This window comes from Oryctolagus cuniculus, chromosome 2, assembly GCF_964237555.1.
Source record: "Oryctolagus cuniculus chromosome 2, mOryCun1.1, whole genome shotgun sequence".
Classification (NCBI taxonomy): domain Eukaryota; kingdom Metazoa; phylum Chordata; class Mammalia; order Lagomorpha; family Leporidae; genus Oryctolagus; species Oryctolagus cuniculus.
In genome coordinates this window covers 159,629,323-159,647,027 of record NC_091433.1, presented here as the reverse complement: position 1 = coordinate 159,647,027, position 17,705 = coordinate 159,629,323, and the positions used below count along the sequence as shown (strand labels likewise).

The 17,705-nt window shown below is 57.7% G+C and overlaps 1 long non-coding RNA gene across 4 annotated transcripts in view; it reads right to left on the bottom strand.

The window, feature by feature from the left end:
* Positions 1 to 17,705, bottom strand: part of LOC108176363 (uncharacterized) — an 82,443-nt gene that overhangs the window by 22,936 nt on the left and 41,802 nt on the right. For all 4 annotated transcript variants that reach the window (XR_007916609.2, XR_007916602.2, XR_007916606.2 and 1 more), the window contains exon 2: positions 15,945 to 16,043. This is a non-coding gene — a long non-coding RNA (uncharacterized lncRNA). The remainder of the gene's footprint in view (positions 1 to 15,944; positions 16,044 to 17,705) is intronic.

Here is a 17,705-nt window from a genome sequence, read left to right as displayed (position 1 = left end):
AATCCCAGGGCAGGGACAGGGGGGCTGTCTGTGGGGCAGCAGGCAGGACACTAGCTTTGGAGCCTGGAAGAAGCCCTCGGTGTCCTTGGTGACCCAAGGTTTAGAGGAGAGGGGCCCTTCCGGTCTCTGCTGCTGTATCAGTAGGACAGGACTACCGATGGGTGGCTCCCAGTGGGAGGCTCAGGGGGCGCAGTGAGACGAGGGTGGCAAAAGGTGGAGCAGCCCCCCCCCGCCCACTACCTACCTCCGCCCACACCAGCTCAGGCCCTAAGCTTCTCTGCCCCCCTGCTGGGGCCTTGGGCTGGGGTCCTAGAAGCAGCATCCCTATGGAAGTGGCCTGGGTAGCACTCATAGGAGCAGGACAGGGAAGGCAGAGGGTGGGGCAGGGGAGAAACAGAGGCAGAGGGTGGCCTCCAGCCTCAACATGACCCCATGGGAGCTCCGAGCACTGTGGATTGCTGTGTCCCCTTTGAAGGCTGAGGGCCTGCTATGTGGTAGCCTGGGTCAGGCAGTGAGTAGGGCAAGATGGTGGGTCAGGGGTGGGTACCTGGGAGTGGATCCACTCCCAGATTGTGCAGAAGCGAGCAACCCTGAGCCTTAGCAATCAACTCTCACAGCAGCTGGGACAGGGACTGCAGCCTGGTGAAGGGGCCTGGCCAGGCCATCCTGATCACCCCTCTCAGCGGGAGCAGCTGTCGGCCAGGGAGGCACCTGCCCTCCCACCCACCTGCAGCCCTGGCTGGGAAGGGCGAGAGTCCTGTCTCCAGATGGCGGCCGGACACCCAAGAACAGGTGATACAAGAGCAGCAGACGGGCTGCACTGTGGTGCAGCAGGTTAAAGCCCCGACCTGCAGCGCGGACATCCCGTATGGGCGCAGGTTTGAGTCCCAGCCGCTCCACTTCTGGTCCAGCTCTCTGCTAATGCACCTGGGAAAGCAGTGGAAGATGGCCCAAGTCCCTGAGCCCCTGCATCCATGTGGGAGACCTGGAAGAAGCTCCTGGCTCCTGGCTTCAGCCTAGCCCAGCCCTTGCCGTCTAGGGAGTGACCGAGCAGATGGAAGATCTTCCGCTTTCTGTATTTCTGATTTTCAAAATAAATAAATAAATAAATAAACACAACAACAGCAACAACAAAACCACAATAATAATAATAAAAAGAGCAGCAGAGCTGGGGCCGGGACCCAGGACAATGCCCTTGCATCTGGAGCAGGGCCTCTCACTTAGGGCCCCCCTCCTGTGCCTCCCCTCAAGTTTCACGCTGGCTGTGTGACATGTGCACAGCCGTGACTGCTGGAGAGAGCGCTCCCAGGCTCGCGGAGTCTGAGAGTCATGGAGCACTCAGCATGGCCGCTGGATCTCACTGCTGATTCTCACAGATAACCCCCTGGCCAGGAGGCTGTGACGGGCTCCTGGGCGCAGGGGATGCCCAGGGAACTGAGGCTGATTCCACGCAGCCACCTGCCGCGCCTTCCGGTCCCAGCCGCAGTTGGGGGTCTTGGCTGGCTTGGATCTGGGAGGAGAGGGTGATTCTTTTCCTTGTCTTGCTGGGATGCCTGGGGCAGAGCCAGAGCAAGCCACCACGGGGAGTTCTGGGAGCAAACCCCACAAGCTGCTCAAAAGGCAGCTCGATGCATCGGCCACCAGTTAGGACACTTCTGCGCAGACAAGAAAAGGCACCCTCATCGGGGGAGACAAACCAGAAAAAACATCCCCCTTGGAGCCAGGAACCTCGGAAACAGGCCTTTCTCCAGGCTGAGCCCAGCCTTGGTTCTGCTAGGCCTCTCTCCGCTCAGCCAGCCAGCACAGCTCCCTACCCATGCCCAACCCTGCCCGCCCTCCCCCTTGGTTTCCAGGGTGACAGCAGGAGCAGGAAAAGGCCAGGGAGGGTGCCTTAAGGCTCTGAAATCCTGAACTAGGGCAGAACAGGGGCAGCATCTCAATGTGGCTGCTCACAGAATCCAAGCCTCCTGCCAGCTGCACACCAGACCTGAGAGAGAGGGCCTTGGCCTGTGCCAGGCCAATGGGTCTGCTGGGCCTGGTCGGGGGGGAGGGGTGACGCACAAGGGCAGCAGAGGCTGGGAGACTTCAGTCTTGGGGGGCAGAAAGCCGGAGCCTCTGTTCAGAGCCAGGACATCTGCTGAGCCCCACGAGGGGTGTGTGACAACTAGAGATGGCCCGACTCCATCTTGCCCTGGCTGCTGCCCCCAGCCTGCTGCGGGCACGGGAAGCAAGGTGCAGCTAGTGGAAGAGTCCTCTGTGGGGCTGATCCCAGGCTCTCCAACCCCGCCACCTGGGCCTTACCAGCTGCCTGGCTTCTGTGGGTCTGCAGTGGAGTCCAGCGTTAGGAGACTCCACCATGCAGCCAGCCAGGACTGAGAGCTTCTGACCGGGCTGGGAGCCCCCAGACAGGATCGTCTCTCCACACCAAGGGCAGTTAAGTCTGGCACTGCATTGAGTTCTGGCTCCTCTGGCTGATTCACAGGATACCCTGTGAGCAAGACGGTCTTTCCCGTGGAAGCTGTTGTGAGCAGGTGCGGGGGGGTGCACTTGCAGGGCCCAATTTGGACCCAGGGTCTCTCCGCTCTGCCCAGCTCCCCTTCTCTCCCCGCCCCCTCAACCCATCCTGGAACAGGCCCCTCGGTGCCCCCTGGGCTAGGGTGGCTTGCTCCACACAGCGCCTCCCTGGCTACACTCCTGCCTCCCCTTCCCACCGGGCCCCTGTCCTCCCCGACAGCCGCCATGGGCCCAGGCTCTCTCCATCCTCCCTATTTCCGAGGGAGAGGAGGTAAGGACCCAGCCCCGCATTCTGTTCCCACAGGTCCCCAGCCAGGTGAACGTGGCTTTCCCCAGCCTGAAGCCATGGTGCTCTGGTGGGCTCAGGGGCAGAGCAGCTGGAGCTGGCACCGGTCCTGCAGGCATCACTCCCGCCAGGTACCGGTCCCTGTGCTCTGCCCCTTCAAAGCCCCTGTGCCCCGGGGGAATTTCACCCCCTCAGTGCTCAGGCAAAGCTCTGAGGAGGGGCTGGGGTGTGCTGCCCCCACCCAGTCCTGGGGAAGGGCCCCCAAGCCGAGGCGCTCTGGGTCCTCAGAATCTGCGCCAGGAGGCGTGGGAAAGTCTCCCAGAGCGTGCTCCTTCTTCTCTGGCTAAACCTCGTTAAGTGGAAACCTTAGCTTCCTGGGGACCTGCCCACGCTGCCAGGCTCTTCCTGGGAAAGACAGTAAAAATGTTCTTGCTTCCCACCACGAAACCTGCCCTGCCGCGGCCCATTCACTCTGGACTCATTTCTGCGATGGATTCAATGTCTTCAGCTTCCATTTCCCAGTGCAACTATGAACTAAACTCATCACCCACACACCGGTGTACTGGCTCCCACAGGGGGGTCTGTACCCTCACCTAGCGACTCTTCCTTATTCCCTAACAGCCCAGCAAGAGGAGCGAAGTCAGCCGAGAGGGTCAGGGACGTGCAGGGAGGGGCTGTGGGCCAGAGAGGCTGGGCCAGAAGGGTCATGGGAGGGAGCAAGGCCACCTCGTGGACAGAGCTTGGCACCTGCAAGATGAATGACAGCTCACAGACTGGGGAGGCAGACTGGTGACACCTGGGCAGTCAGGTGGGGGCCCCAATGGCCAGGCAAGGCTCATCTTAGATCCCAGGGAGCTCCCAGCAGCCCAGTGCCCCAGGACCCAGGAGGGCTGGCACCTCGACTTGGTAGGTATTTTCTACAGGCCTCGTGTTTATTAGTACATTCAATCTTCCCCACATTTCTATAATATCTACTATCATGATCCCCATCTTATAGATGAAGTAGCTGAGGCCCAGAGAGAATAGGTAGCTTGCTTAGAATCATATTATTGCTGTGTGGGAAGGTTGGGATTTGAACCCAGGCAATCTGGCTCCAGACTCCATGCACTAAACCACCACACCACAACCTGCATTGCAACTGAGCACACAGAGGAGGAGAAAAAGGAGGAGTCCTGGACCCAGGCATCACATGTTCAGGTTATGGGGCTGTGCAACCCCAAAACTTAGTAGCTGAGCACGTCACCAGTCATTGATTCAGCTTATGTTGCTACATGAGCATCTTGGGAAAGGCTGGTTTCTGCACTGCAGGGGGAAGCTGGGGCAGCTCATCTGGGGAGGCACGATTCTGTGCGTGGTGAGCGAGCGAGAGCTGGCTGCGGGCTGGGAGCTCCGCCAGGCCTGCAAGCCAGGGCCTCTGTCCCTTCCACATGGCCTCTCTGCAGGCTGCTCCGACTTCCTCTCGGCATGGTGGCTGGCTTCCAAGAGTGAGAGTCCTAAGCGACAGGAAGTCGAAGCTGACATTGCCTTAAAGCCTAGGCTCAGAAACCGGCAACAACATCGCTTCTGCCATTTTCTGTTAGTTGAGGTTTTAGGTGTCCACATGGCCCAGACTTCACAGGAGCAGACAGAAACCTCACCTCTTGATGGAGAGAGGCTTACACATTTGGGGATCAGGTTTTAGAACTGCCACAGTGGGCCTGGGCTGCAGGGCAGGACTGGTTCCCAGGGATGAGGGAGACACGGCCGACTACCGGGTCTCGCTGGAAGGTAGGTTGACTGCAGCCCACTGGCCACATCCCCGGCGTGGACCAGGTCCTGTCTTCGCAGGCACTATCTCAATTGACCTCTGCCACAGCGCCTGGCGCTATTCTGAGCCTCAGAGAGGACAGACGACTCCTCCAGGCCCCACTGCTGCTAAGAGGCAGAGTGGCAGAACTTGGTTGATTCCAGAGCTGGCCTTTAACAGCTCTGCAGGGCTGTCCCTGGGGCGGGGTTGGGGGTGGAGCAGAGCTGGCCCCAGAGGTTTGATGGGGCTTGCTGGGAAGGGGCGGGGGGCGAGGAGTCCAGCACAGAGAGACTCCTCACCTGCTCACCTCCTCCAGGGGCCCTCCCGGATCAGGAAGGGCCGAGGAAACCCTGTGCAAGGAGCCCTTCCTCTGTCCCCTCCTCCCGGGCTGGGGCATGCACAGAGCTTCTTCCACAACCCTCCTCCTCCTGAGCAGTTCCCCAAGTGCTCTCTGCCCTTCTTAAAACCTTCTCCCAAAAGGGAGTGTCAGCGTGATACAGCAATTGGCAGAGAGTCTTGGGGCCTTCTGTATGAAGGGGTGGACCAGGAGCCATCCTAGTGGGGGTGGGCGGGAGGACGCAGAAGGGAGCAGTCACTTGTTGACAGTCTTGATTAGGTTCCTATGCTTTTCTTACAGGATTTCAGTCTCATTTTGTTTATTTGCATTTGTTGATTTTAAAAGTCGATCTATTTGCTTTTTTACTTGTTTGGGTTTTGAAAAAACATTTTAAAGACTTATTTATTTATTTGAAAGTTAGAGTTCTATATATAGAGAGAGACAAACACAGAGGCAGATCATCCATCCACCGGTTTAATCCCTAAATGGCCACAAGGGCAGGAGCTGGGCCAGTCTGAAGGAAGGAGCTGGAAGCTTCTTCTGGGTCTCCCATGTGGGTGCAGGGGCCCCAGCACTCAGGGCATCTTCTACTGCTTTCCCAGGTGCATTAGCAGGGAGCTGGATCGGAAGTGGAGCAGGTGGGTCTTGAACCAGCACCCAGATGGGATGCCAGTGCCACAAGTGGTGGTTTTACCTGCTGTGTTGCAGCACTGCCCCTGAAATACCCTTCCCCAAGGCCTTCTTCTAGCTCCATTTGTCCACAATTCCTCAGAAACTGTGAGTAATTAACATAATGAGGCATTCACTGTTTTCTATAGCATTTGTACCTTAGACTACGCCGAGACTGAGAGAAAAAATTTCCAAGATGGCCTGGAGTGTTTCCATACCCCTCCCACAGCCTCCCCTATTATTATCTTACAGTGGTACGGGGCATTCGCCACAACAAATAAACCAATATTCATTCATTGTCATCAGCCTTGCAATATCATTAGCATTATTAATATAGCTCAGTCTGGGTCTCCACGTGGGTGGCAGGGACCCAACTCTCTGAGCCATCACCTGCTGTCTCCTGGGACGCTTAGTAACAGGAAGCTGGAATGGAGAGCAGAGACAGGAGCGGAACCCAGGCACTCCAAGACGGGATGTGGGCATCCCTGGTGGCCTGGTAACCACTGTGCCAAACGGCCACTCTGACCTTGACTGGGTGGAGGAGCACCTGTGTTTTTCTCAAGGTTAGACTGGGCTTACGTATGGGGTTGGGGAAGCAAGACCACGCCGGCAAGCCACGTCGCATCAGCGGGATGGTCCCTCTTGAGGCCTGGCTGAGGCGGTGTTTGCCAGGTTTCTCCGCAGACAAGTTCCTCCCTCCCCTCTGCATGCCTCTCACTGTGTGGAAGTTATTAGGCACCGCCCACTTTCAGGAGGCGGGAGCTCCGCTCCTCCTTGCATGTAAGTCATCTGGATTCTTCAACACAGCAGCTTTGTATCTTCTCCCCCATTTGTTTATTTAGTTAATCATTTATTTAGGGGCTCACAGAATTTATTTTATACTTTGGGTAGTAATCCAAACTACTACATTTATTTTAATCATTTTTTTTTAATTTGCAAGGGAAAGAGGGAGACAGAGAGAGAGAGAGAGAGAGAGAGAGAGAGAGAGGTGGAGAAACAGAGAAACGGAACTGCCACCCACTGGTTCACCCCCCAAATGACCACAACAGCTAAGCTTGGCTGAGGCCAAAACTGGGAGCTGGGAACCCAATTTAGGTCTCTCATGAGGGTGATAGGAACCCAGTCACTTGAGGCAAGATCACCGTCTCCCAGGATCTGCAGTAGCAGGAAGCTGGAGTCGCGAACCAGGGCCGGGTATCAAACCCGGCACGCCAACGTGAGACCCAGGTGCCTTAACCTGTGTCACCTCTTGACCAAATGCTGCCCTTGTGTTTCTTTACGTGCTGTGGCCACCGGAGCTCTTTCAGTTGGCTCCTGTATCCCTTTGACACACTCCCATCATTTGTATCTCTTCTTTAGACATCTTTACTTTCTAGTCCTATAGGATGTCGCAGGGTCAACTTGTGGATTTCCTGTCCCAGTCCTATAACTAGCCATTTCTCTAAAGAGTCCTGATCCCTTTTATTGGAAAAATGAGATTAGAAAGCAAGACCTGGAGACCCCGTGTACTCATTGCTCCAAGACCCCTCAGCTGCCAGAGCATGGCAACGCAGGCGTGCATTCTGCCCCGTGTGCACAGCTAACTAAATGCACATCTGTCCATGGGTATTTCTATACTGGACCATCTGCATCAACATTAAGATAAAGCCGATTTTACCCAGATGTTACAACTGTAACCCACCACCACAGAAGTCATTGTCACAGGAGTAGCCTGCTCCCCTGGCTTGTCTGCGACCCGTCACACCTGCAGTGAGAAACCTAGCTCTGGCCATCTACCATATACCATCCGTGTACTTAATTGTTCAATTTCAAAATGCATGCAGAGTGGGCTGGGAATTGAGCCATATTCCCTGGGAAATGGCTCCATCACCAGGTTTCTTTAGTCTTGCAGATCCCACTAATTTCCGAAGCAACTTAGCTCAGAAACTCCTCCGCCTCACCAGCTCCAACTTCAGGGAGGCTGTTGCATGGTGTGTGTGACACAGCGAGGCAGCTTTGTCATGTCCCGCCTTCCTTCCTGGGATCCCATTCCAACCCTTGACTCCCCCCCCACCCCCCGCTATGTCTGTTCTTTCCTTCCGTGGGTCCTGGCCAGTGCGTGTGTCTACCACAGCAATATCATACAGAATAAATTCACTGTCCCAAGAAAATAATTTCACCCTCTTAAGAAAGCCCTGGGCTTCACCTCAACCCTTCCCCAACCTCAAGGACTCTTCAACTTTAAAGTATACCTAAAGGCTTTTCAAAGTCTGTCATGTGCACATCACATTTAACCTGCAAAGCAGCACTCTTCTGTGTTGAGAAGAGCAGAAAACATCTTTTCCACTGTCCAGAGGAGGCTGCTCCGAGCATTTTGTTGTTTTAATTTTTATTTATTGATTTGATAGGAAGAGAGAAAGAAAGACAAAGATCCCATCCATTGGTTCATGCTCCAAATGCCCACAGTGGCTGGGGGGAGCTAGACCACAGCAGAAGCCCAGAACTCAATCTGGATCTACCATGAGTGGCAGGAACCCAGGTCATCGAGTCTTCACTAGCAAGAAGCTGGAGTCAGAACCCAGAGGTGGGACTGGCACGCAGGCACTCTGATACGGGACATGGGCATTCCAGCCAGCATCTCTCAGCCCTCAGGCCAAACACCCCGTCCCTGCAGGTGTTAACAGGCTCGCCTTTGGCCGCATGGTTCCTGTGTGCAGACTCCAGGCTGATCCTGCTGCTTTATCCCCTCTGCACTCAGCCCAGGGGTACTTCCCAGACCCCAGAAATGGAAGGAAGAGGGAACGCTGGGCATCAGGCAGAAAAACGGGGCTGGACGTGCAAGTAAGCCATGGGCAGACAGGTGGACATGTGAGCTCTGGTCCTGGTTCTGTGCCTCTTCTCTGGGTGGCCTGGGATAAACCACGGTCCTTGGCTGGGCCTCAGCTCCTCCTATGTTAAATGAGGGACAAGGGGACCCCCAAGACCCTGTCCAAGCCCAGCAGACTATGTCGCCTTGGCATGAGGCCAATTGGGGTCTGCGGGAACCTTTTGGGGGCAGGCCAGGGGGGCATGGATGAAGGCTCAAGTCACCTGCAGAGGAGCAGGCAGGCCATGCTGGAGTCGGGGTAGGTACGTCCAGTGGGGCAGCTCCCCAGCGCCCCCTCCAGGTGGTGAGACCACAAAGTTGTTACAACCCATTCTGTGACTTAATGGCAATGTTTCTCAAACTGTAGTTCAAGATCCAATGGGAACGAAAAGGAACAGACTAGACCACTGCATTCAACACTGCAAGGACACGTATGCACTCACTCTGATCACACATGTGGGTAATAGATCAAAACGTGAAACGCGCTGGTCTAAAGAGACAGGAAGTCACTGGCCAATAGCACACATCTCACGCCCTTGTCCCACCTGTCCTTGCAGAAGCCGTGTGTGTGTGTGTGTGCGCGTGTGCATGTGCGTGTGTGTGTGTGTGTGCGTGTGTTATGATTTTCTCCAGTGAGAGAGGCCCCCCAGTAGCGAGGGGCAGGGTTATGAAGAAAGCCCCCAGGTCCAGCCCAGCCAGGGTTCCAGGTGTTTGGCCTCAACAGCACAGCCCACAGGAAGAAGGCCTGAGGCTGTCTGGCCTGCGAGCCCGGGCCGGCCCTGTGCTGCTAGCTGGGATGAGGGGATTGTTGGATGGAGGGGCAGTTCAGCCAGGGCCGGGCTCCACCAGCCCAGGAAGTGAGGGCGGGGCAGCGGGCTGCTGGAAGAGGCTGAGAACGGGCGCAGGCCTCCTCTGTCCCCACAAACATGACACACACCCTGCACTTAGCCAGCACACTCTGGCTGGGGCTTCCGGCTCCCTCAGGGCCCTCAACCCCCGCCCTGGCCGGGGTCTTCCATGTGCCCACCTGCCCTGCCCCACCCTCTGTGGTCTCTCTTTCGTGATCTCGGCCTGCACAAGCCCACGGGAGGCCACGTCCCTCTCTTAATTTCCTGTTGCCTGAACACGTAATACTGTGTTGCTTTGTGAGCTATAGCTCTCCCATCCTCTTTCCTTAACTACCTCAATGTAAAGAAACCCCTGGTTTTCTACAAAGAGGAAGCACTACTTCTGCCAGGATACAGCCTGCCAGCCCCTCCCCCCACCCCTGCCCCGGCAGGACCCCTCCCACGGGGCTGTGTGGTTTATTCCTCGTGTGTGCATTCAAAAGTCCCTGACAGTGGCGAGGAAAAGACAAGACGACCAAGGAAGAACAGCTCTCCTGGGCCACAGGTCTTCCAGGCACTCTCTCCCTGGCCTCTGTGCCCTGCCCAGCCTGGCCCTCCTCAGGGCACTGCAGCTCTGGTGGGGGGAGGGGCACCATGACGTCATCACCTCGCGTCCCCACCAAAGTGTCACCCACACAGAGAGGCCACTCTGGATCCTCTGCTCACCGCCTGCAACGGCAATCGTGATTTTGTGTCTTTCCTTAGCCCTTCCCACCCTCGGGGTTTGGTTTGCCTTCCCCGCTAGAATGTAGGAGAGGGTCCTCCTTTGGTCCTGGCCTTCTCCTTGCTGCTTGGAACACTTTCTGGCACACAATAAACACTAGTTAGTGTGTGCTGATGAATGAATGAATGAACGAACGACCGAACGAAGGAGTTTCCTGACACTACCCCCCCGCCCCCCCCCCCCTCCGCCACCACCAAGGCCAAAGGACCCATTCACCTGCCCAGCGCCCTCTGTACACATCCTCCCCGGGAGTTCTAGCGCACTTGTTCCCAGACCCAGGCCAGCCCACGAGAGGGCCTGGGGCTGGGCTTGGCCGAGGGCCCCCAGTAGCCCCAGTGAGGGGCAAGTTGAACCCAGGCTGCGAGAACGGGGCCACGGGGACGGAGCAGATAGGCGGAGGGAGCGCGAGGCGGCCAGGGAGCGCCGGGGGAGGCGGCAGGGCTGGCAGCGCAGAGCGCGGCGGCGGCGGGCGGCGGGCGCTGAATCGGCCTCTGTTCGCGCGGCCGCCGCACTGAGGGGCTTTCTTCGCGGCCGTGGGAAAGCGGTGGGCGAGCGCGCCCTGTGGACGCTAATTAGCCGGATTAGGGCGGGAGCGCGCAGCCCGGCGGCCCGGCCGGAACAAAAGGCCCCTCTTTGCCCGCGCGAACGGAGGGGTCGTGAGGTCGCGGGGCAGGGTCCCCAGGAGCAGGGCCAGGGGACGCGGGTCCGGAGAATGGGGGCCTCTGTGCACCTGGCCTGGCCGGCAGGGGAGCTGCGTCCTGGCACTTGGGGCTGAGAGGCAGAGGCAGGGAAGGGGACACCGCAGTGAGGGACAAGCCAGAGTCTGCCGTGGGAGGTGCTCACTGAGCACTCTGGGGGGCGGCAGCTGGGAGGGGTCCTCCTAACCACCTCTTGCCTTGGGTCCCGCAGGTGAGACAGCTTGTCTGTGGTCACACAGGAGGAGGAGGTTTGCCTGCCCTCGAGCCTTGGCTGGGACTCAGCAATTGGGTGAGGAACGAATGAATGAGTGAATCAGTGAATGACAAGGTTGGCAGGGTCTTGACAAGGCAAGAGACACAGAGAGCCCCTGGCCTCACCCCTATGGCGGGTGGCCACCTGGGAAGTTTGGGAAGTGAGGGCGCCCTCCCCAGGGCTGGGGCGCAGGACTCAAGTGTGGCTGTGACTGTGTGTCTCCTGCCCAGAAGCCTGCCTTCCTTGGGGCTCTGGGCTTGCAGCCCCCAGCAATCTCGGAAGCTCAGGGCAGCCTGAGGGGCTGGTGTCAGCCCCCGCGGAGGGAAGAGGAGGACCCAGGGCCTTCTGTGTCACAGGCTCTCCTGGGCTCTCTCTAGCCTGGCCGGACCTGAGTATTTCAAGACAAAGGCGAGATCTGGCCTTCCAAGGAGGATGTTCAGGTGTGAACACTTGGTGTGGGCCACACTCACCCAGGTGTGGACCGGTCCAGCCTGCGGGTCAGCCCTCACTGTCTCCTCCTGGGTACTCAGAGCCTCAGGAAGAAGGAAGTCCTGGTCCCTCTTCTGCGTCCCCCCCCCCCCCAACCCTTCCGCCCCTGCTCCTCCTGGGCCAGTGACAGGAAAGGGTTAGGCCGCTGATGGAGGCTGCCCGGCCTCTGCGCAATATCTGGCCCTGCTGCAGGCTGTCCCCATGAAGGAGGCACTGCCCTGGGATCTGTGGGCTGGACAAGGCTTGGGCAGGAACCCTCCAGACCACTGGGATCCAGGGGAACAAGCAGGTGGCCAGGGCGCTGAGACGGTCACATCAGCTCGGCCAGGGCAGGGTGGCCTCTGAACAATTCTGCGACAGCTGCTCTTACAGGACAAGGAAGGTTCAGCCTCTGCCAGGCTCTTCCTCACACCCCACCCCCACCCCAGGCCCACACCAAGTGCCTAGGGTTGACACTGTCCTATTTCTCAGCTGAAGAACCTGCGCTCGGAGGGCTGGAGCATCTGTCTGAAGGATGTGGAGAGAGCGGGAGCATCTGGGAGCAAGTCTGATATTTGCAAAGCAATGTCCATCTCTACGTGGCTATTTCCATAGGAAATTACCTGGCACCCTGATGCTTGGTGAGTGAGGCACGTTGCCCACAAGGCAGAGAAGCCTGGCAGAGGTCTCTCGTCCATAGACAGCTTGGGACAGACAGGACAGGCGCCCAGGCCCCCGACTTTCCTGGGGGGGCACCATGAGTAGGAAGGAGGTTCTGCTGCCGGGGCTCCATGCTGAGCCCTGGCGGTGTGGCCAGTTCAGCCTGATGCAGTCTCCTTCTTCCCCCTTTGGCTGCCTCCTTTCTGAGACCAAAACTTCAGAGGCAGGCATTTGGTGCAGCCATTAGGATGCTGATTGGGACACCCCATCACATCTCGGTGCCTGGGTTCATGTCCTGCTCTGCTTCTGATCCCAGCTTCCTGCTGATGTGCACCCCAGGGGACAGCAGCTTGCATGGTTGGGCCCCTGCTGTCCACATGGGAGACCTGGATTGAGACCTGGGCTCCTAGCTTCCACCTAGCCCAGCCTTGACTGTTGTGGGCATTTGATCTCTCTCTCCCTCTCTCTTTCTGCCTTTCAAATAAAATGAAAATAAATATTGGTTTTTTTAAAAAAGATTTATTTATGTGAAAGGCAGAGTTAGAGAGAGAGAGAGAGAGAGAGGAGAGACAGATCTTTCATCCACTGGTTCACTCCCCAAATGGCTGCAACGGCCTGAAGCCAGAAGCCAGGAGCTCCTTCCAGGTCTCCCATGCGGGTTCAGGGGCCCAAGCCCTTGGGCATCTTCTACTGCTTTCCCAGGTGCCTTAGCAGGGACCTGGATCAGAAATGAATCAGTCAGGACTTGAACCGGCAGCCAAATGGGATGCTGGTGTTACAGGCAGTGGCTTTACCCACTACGCCACAAGGCTGGCCCCATAAAAATTGTTTTAAAAATGTGGGGGACTGGTGTTGTGGTATAGCAAGTTAAGTCACTGCTTATGATGCCGGCATCCCATATGGGCTAGTTTGAGTCCCTGCTGCTCCAATTCCAATCCAGCTCCCTGTTAATGTGCCTGGGAGATGGCCCAAGTCCTTGGACCCCTGCACCCACATGGCAGGGCCAGATGAAGTTTCTGGCTCCTGGCTTTGGCCTGGCCCAGCCCCATCCATTGTGGCCATTTGGGGAGTGAACCAGCAGATGGAAAACATCTCTTTCTCTGTGTCTCTCCTGTCTCTATAACTCTGCCTTTCAAATAAATAAATAAGCATTTAAAAAAAAAAAAAAAAGTGTGTGTTTACAAAACAAGAAAAGCTTCTATGATGGCAGCAGCTTCCTGCCCCTCCTAAGGGGGCGGGCTTGTTTGGCTAAGCACTCAACGCTCCTGGCCTAAACTGGGATGCGGGCAGGGCTGAGGCCGCAGGCCCGTGGCTAGGAGGCAGAGGTAAGGAGCCAGGGGCAGGCCCTTCTGTCCCCTAGGCCTTGAGGGAGCCGACGTCAGGGCGTCCGAGCCCAGGAGAGGAAGAGACTGGCTGCAGGGCAGGTGCCCTCCTGCTCAGTGTGAACCCAGGAAAGATGCCTGAGAGCCAGACACGCCAGCAGTGCTGACCCCAGACCTCAGCCGCCCTACGGAGCACCCTGGCGTCCTGGGGCTGGCTCATCCTCCTCTCGGCCAGGGCTCCCCCACTCTCCCTGCCTGTAACTGAGCATAACGAAGACGTCCAGTCCTGAAACACTAAGAGCACAGCAAAAGCTCGCTTCCTGCCCCAGCCAGTCCCTTCACCGCCCTGTCAGCCTGGGGGACGGGTTCAGCCGGGGGTGTGGGGGAGAGATTACTCAAAGAAACCCACATTCCGATGAGAAAGCCCTGCAGAAATGTGGGAAACTTCTGGAGCCGCTTCAGCGCCCGATCAAATTTCCAGCTCCGCGTTCCCAGCCAGGCCCAGAACCTGTCAGCCTGAGTCCTCTTCCCCGCCTTGCGCCCCACCAGCTGCAGGCTCAAGTTCCCGGCCCACCAGGGAAGCACAAGGCTGCAGCCCGGCTCTTGGCACCAGAGGGAAGGGAGGAGTTTCATTCCAGGGCTTACTGACAATCACACGGACCCCTGACCCAAACCTCCAGCCTGCTCCCCTCCCCGCTGGCAGTGGGTCACACGTATGCACGAGGGTTCCCCTGGCCTCAAGACTATCACTCTGTAGCCTGGACCCCAAGGCAGGCCCGAGTCTTGGAGTAGGGGGTGCAGAGAGAAACCTTTTGGTGAACTTACCGTCGAGGTTCTGGACACGCACTGAACTGTGGGTCTCTGTGCAAAGGACACTAAGCACTGAGTTCAGGTTCTGATCCCAGCGGCTTGGTGTCCTGCTGGCAGGCCCAGGGAGGATAGTGAACAGCCCCTGTGGCTGGATTCCAGCGAGCTTCTCGCAGCACCCTTTGAGGTGGAGGCCTGGCCTAAGCAGTCCAGGTTCACGGACTTGTGCCTCCTGGCGGGGAGGCTCTAAGGCTGGCAGCCGCATGGAGACGGCCTTGGGCCCAGCCCTTGCAGCTGTGTGCCAGGAACTCGCACGAGGGTGTGGACAGTAGGACTCTCAAATCTGCAGGCCACCAAAGCTGAGTGAGGGGGAAATACACTGCATGATACAGTGGGGACCCAGGAGGTCACAGTCAGGGAGGTGAGGCTGAAGGTGGGGGGGGGGGTCACCAAAAGCACCTGCTGGTGGAGACCAAGAAGGCCCCTGGCCCAGCACATGGGAAAACCAAAGCAAGACAAAAGGGCTCCAAGGAGTTTAGGATTCAGCGTGGTGCAGGCAACAGCGTGAGAACTCTGCACCAGCAGTGGCATGATCCTCGGTGCAGCGGGGGAACGCTTGGTGTGCGTCAGTTCCTGTTCCTCTGGCCACTCACATCAGGAACCTTCCTGGATTATTAACCACTCAGGCTTCCAAACCCCCAGCCGGCTGCTCCTCCACCACGCCCAGTCGCCACCTCTGGGGTGATTTTAAGAACATTTTCAGCTCCTCCCTCCATGCCGGCCCCATCTCTTGGCAAAGGGAGAAGGCCCCTGCCCAGCAAAACTCCCCCCTCTCTGCTAGCAATTGGCGTTTTGCTCTTTTGGGTTAGGACCCTGCCCCTGCTCATCGCCTGGCCAGTGTGGATTTTGGAAGACACAGACAGCTGGCTGATCGCAAAATTACCGTGGGGGCACGGGGTGGGGACACGGGCTGAACTTCTCGGACAAAGAACAAGGCTTAATCATGCTGCCCGAGGGCCATGATCCAGCTCAGCCTGAAGCCATGGAGAGCGGGAGAAATAAACCATTTGTCCTCCCTGGCGTGGGAAGAGCTCGAGCCCGAGCTGAGTGTAAACCCCGGCTGGGGCCCTCGGCAGCCGCGTGACCCTGAACGTGGATTTCAGCGTCTCTGAGGCTCGGCTTCCACCTCTGGGATAATCGTGCACTCTCCACACAGCTGCTGTGAGCAGCAGACGAAATCAGGGCTGTCAGGCTCCCCGGGGGCTTTGTCGGCCCAGAGCCACGCAGTGCTGCTCATTGAATGCATGAGTGCGTGAGCAAATAGTGGACGGCAGGACAGACAGGCGGACAGACAGACTCTGGACGCTGTCCTACTCGCAGATGAACAGCCTCTACCCCTGCGGTGACCATCCTCACCGTCCCCTCATCCCAGTGTCATTCCCTGATATCTCAAAGGTGCCCCCATGTGGGGTCCAAGTGCTGCCTCCTGGACAAAGCCCCTCCCATTTCCCTCTCTCCCTCCCCCTCCCCCAGCACCCTTTTCTCAGCACCCCCCCCTCCAACTGCCAAGGCATTCCTGTGTGGCACTGGTTCCCAGACGCAGAGCAGGGGCATATCTCAGCGCACAACCCTTCAAGGGTTCCCGCAAGCCAGGCCAGCAGTGTGCTAGCAAAGCCAGCTCAGCTTACCTCTCTGGCCAGCTTCCAGGAACACCCCTATCTCCAGGCTGGCCAGGACTTGTGCAGGAAAATCAGCTGCAGGAAGCCCAGATCCTGACCTCTTGGCACCTAGAGTCCAGGAGGAAATACAGGAGACAGATAAGAGGCAGTGCTCGTGTCCTTGAGGAGAGCGGGACAGCAGTCCCGGCTCGCAGGACGAGGGACGCCTTCCCCAAGGGGGTGACACTTGCGTCTTCAAGAATGCGTAAACTTGGACATGCAGGGTTGGAGGAAGAGCCTTCCAAGGAGAGGGGACAGCCTAAGCAGGCGCAGGCAGGGACAGAGGACATGGATGAGGAGGACTGGGCTGGGCTGTGGGAGTCATTGTGCGAGGCTGGGAATGCCAGGCTGAGGCAGCTACGTGACTCCCGGGCTGCAGAGCGAGAGCAGGGGCTGTGGTCTGGGTCTCTGCCTCCTCTCGAGGCTCCGACCACAGCCTCTTTCTGTGTCCTGCTCCCTGCTCTCCCAGCCGGCATCCACAGCACTGGTGCGAGCATCCAGGGAGAGGGCGTTTGCTGGGCCTTCGGGGAGTCACAGCAGCGTGCGGGCCCCTGCTTCGGGGCCATCTGCATTTACAACGCGGCATAGACTGCCTGTAGCTGGGCCCACAGGCATGGGGGGAGCAAGTTGAGGCCATCTGCATGCATGCTGTTGGGGGGTCTGCTGCCGTGTGGGTGTGGGTGAGGGTGAGGGTGAGGGGCTTCTCTGCCCCAGGCACACGCAGCGGCTCCTTGGTTTGTAGGGCACCCCCACATCCCTCTCTCCCCCGTAGCCTTGTCCCACCCCTCCCCTATGCTTTCTTCAGCTAATCCAAGCCACACAGAGCGCAGCCAGCCCGCCAGCGGGTCTTGTTTCACTGGAATGTTGGCATCAAACTGGAGATCGGAAATGAACTCATTATCTGATTATTTGTATTTATGAAAGTATAACTGCTCTGGGAGAGGCCTTGCTTCATCACTCTTCTGAGTGGATGAGTAATTCTCTCCCCTTCACACTCATGCTCAGACACATATGTTCTCGGGCATAACACACACACGCGCGCATACATACACACACACAGAGGCAGCCATGTGTTCCAGCAGACACATGCCTTCAGGTGCATACACACGCCACAGAGACATGTTCTGCTCTAATGAGCTCCTTTGAGGGCAGGGTCTTTTATTCACTGTGGAATCCCCCATGGCACACAATAGGCAATTAGTAAATATTTGCAGAATGAATGCATGCATAGCTAAGTAATAGAACTCACACACACGCACACATGACTCAGACACAAACACAAAACACACGCATGCACGCACACCCAGCCACTCTCCCGGCCTGGAACAAAGTCAGAGAACCCCTAAGTCCACAGCCTAGTATCTTCACACCATGAGCCACACCTGGTATTAGTTGAGAACCCCACCATCCTGAATCTTCCATGGACATGACCATGGCCAGGAGGCCAAAGCTGCACCTCCCCTGACCTGCTGAGGCCTCACCAGATGCTCCCAGGCATCCCAGGCCCTGCCAACTTGAGGCTGAATACACTGGGCTGGCCAAGAAAGCCTGAGGGTGCTACTCAGGGCAGCGTGTTTTCCAGGAATGTTCTCTAGGGGCTGCCTCCACTGACCTGTGGCTGGCTCACCAGCAGGTCCTGGCATGGGGTCTTGGGAAATACCAGCCCCCCTGGGCTGGCACTGTCCCTCTCTTTTTCCCCCTCCCCACCCCTACTGCCCCAGCTCATGGCCA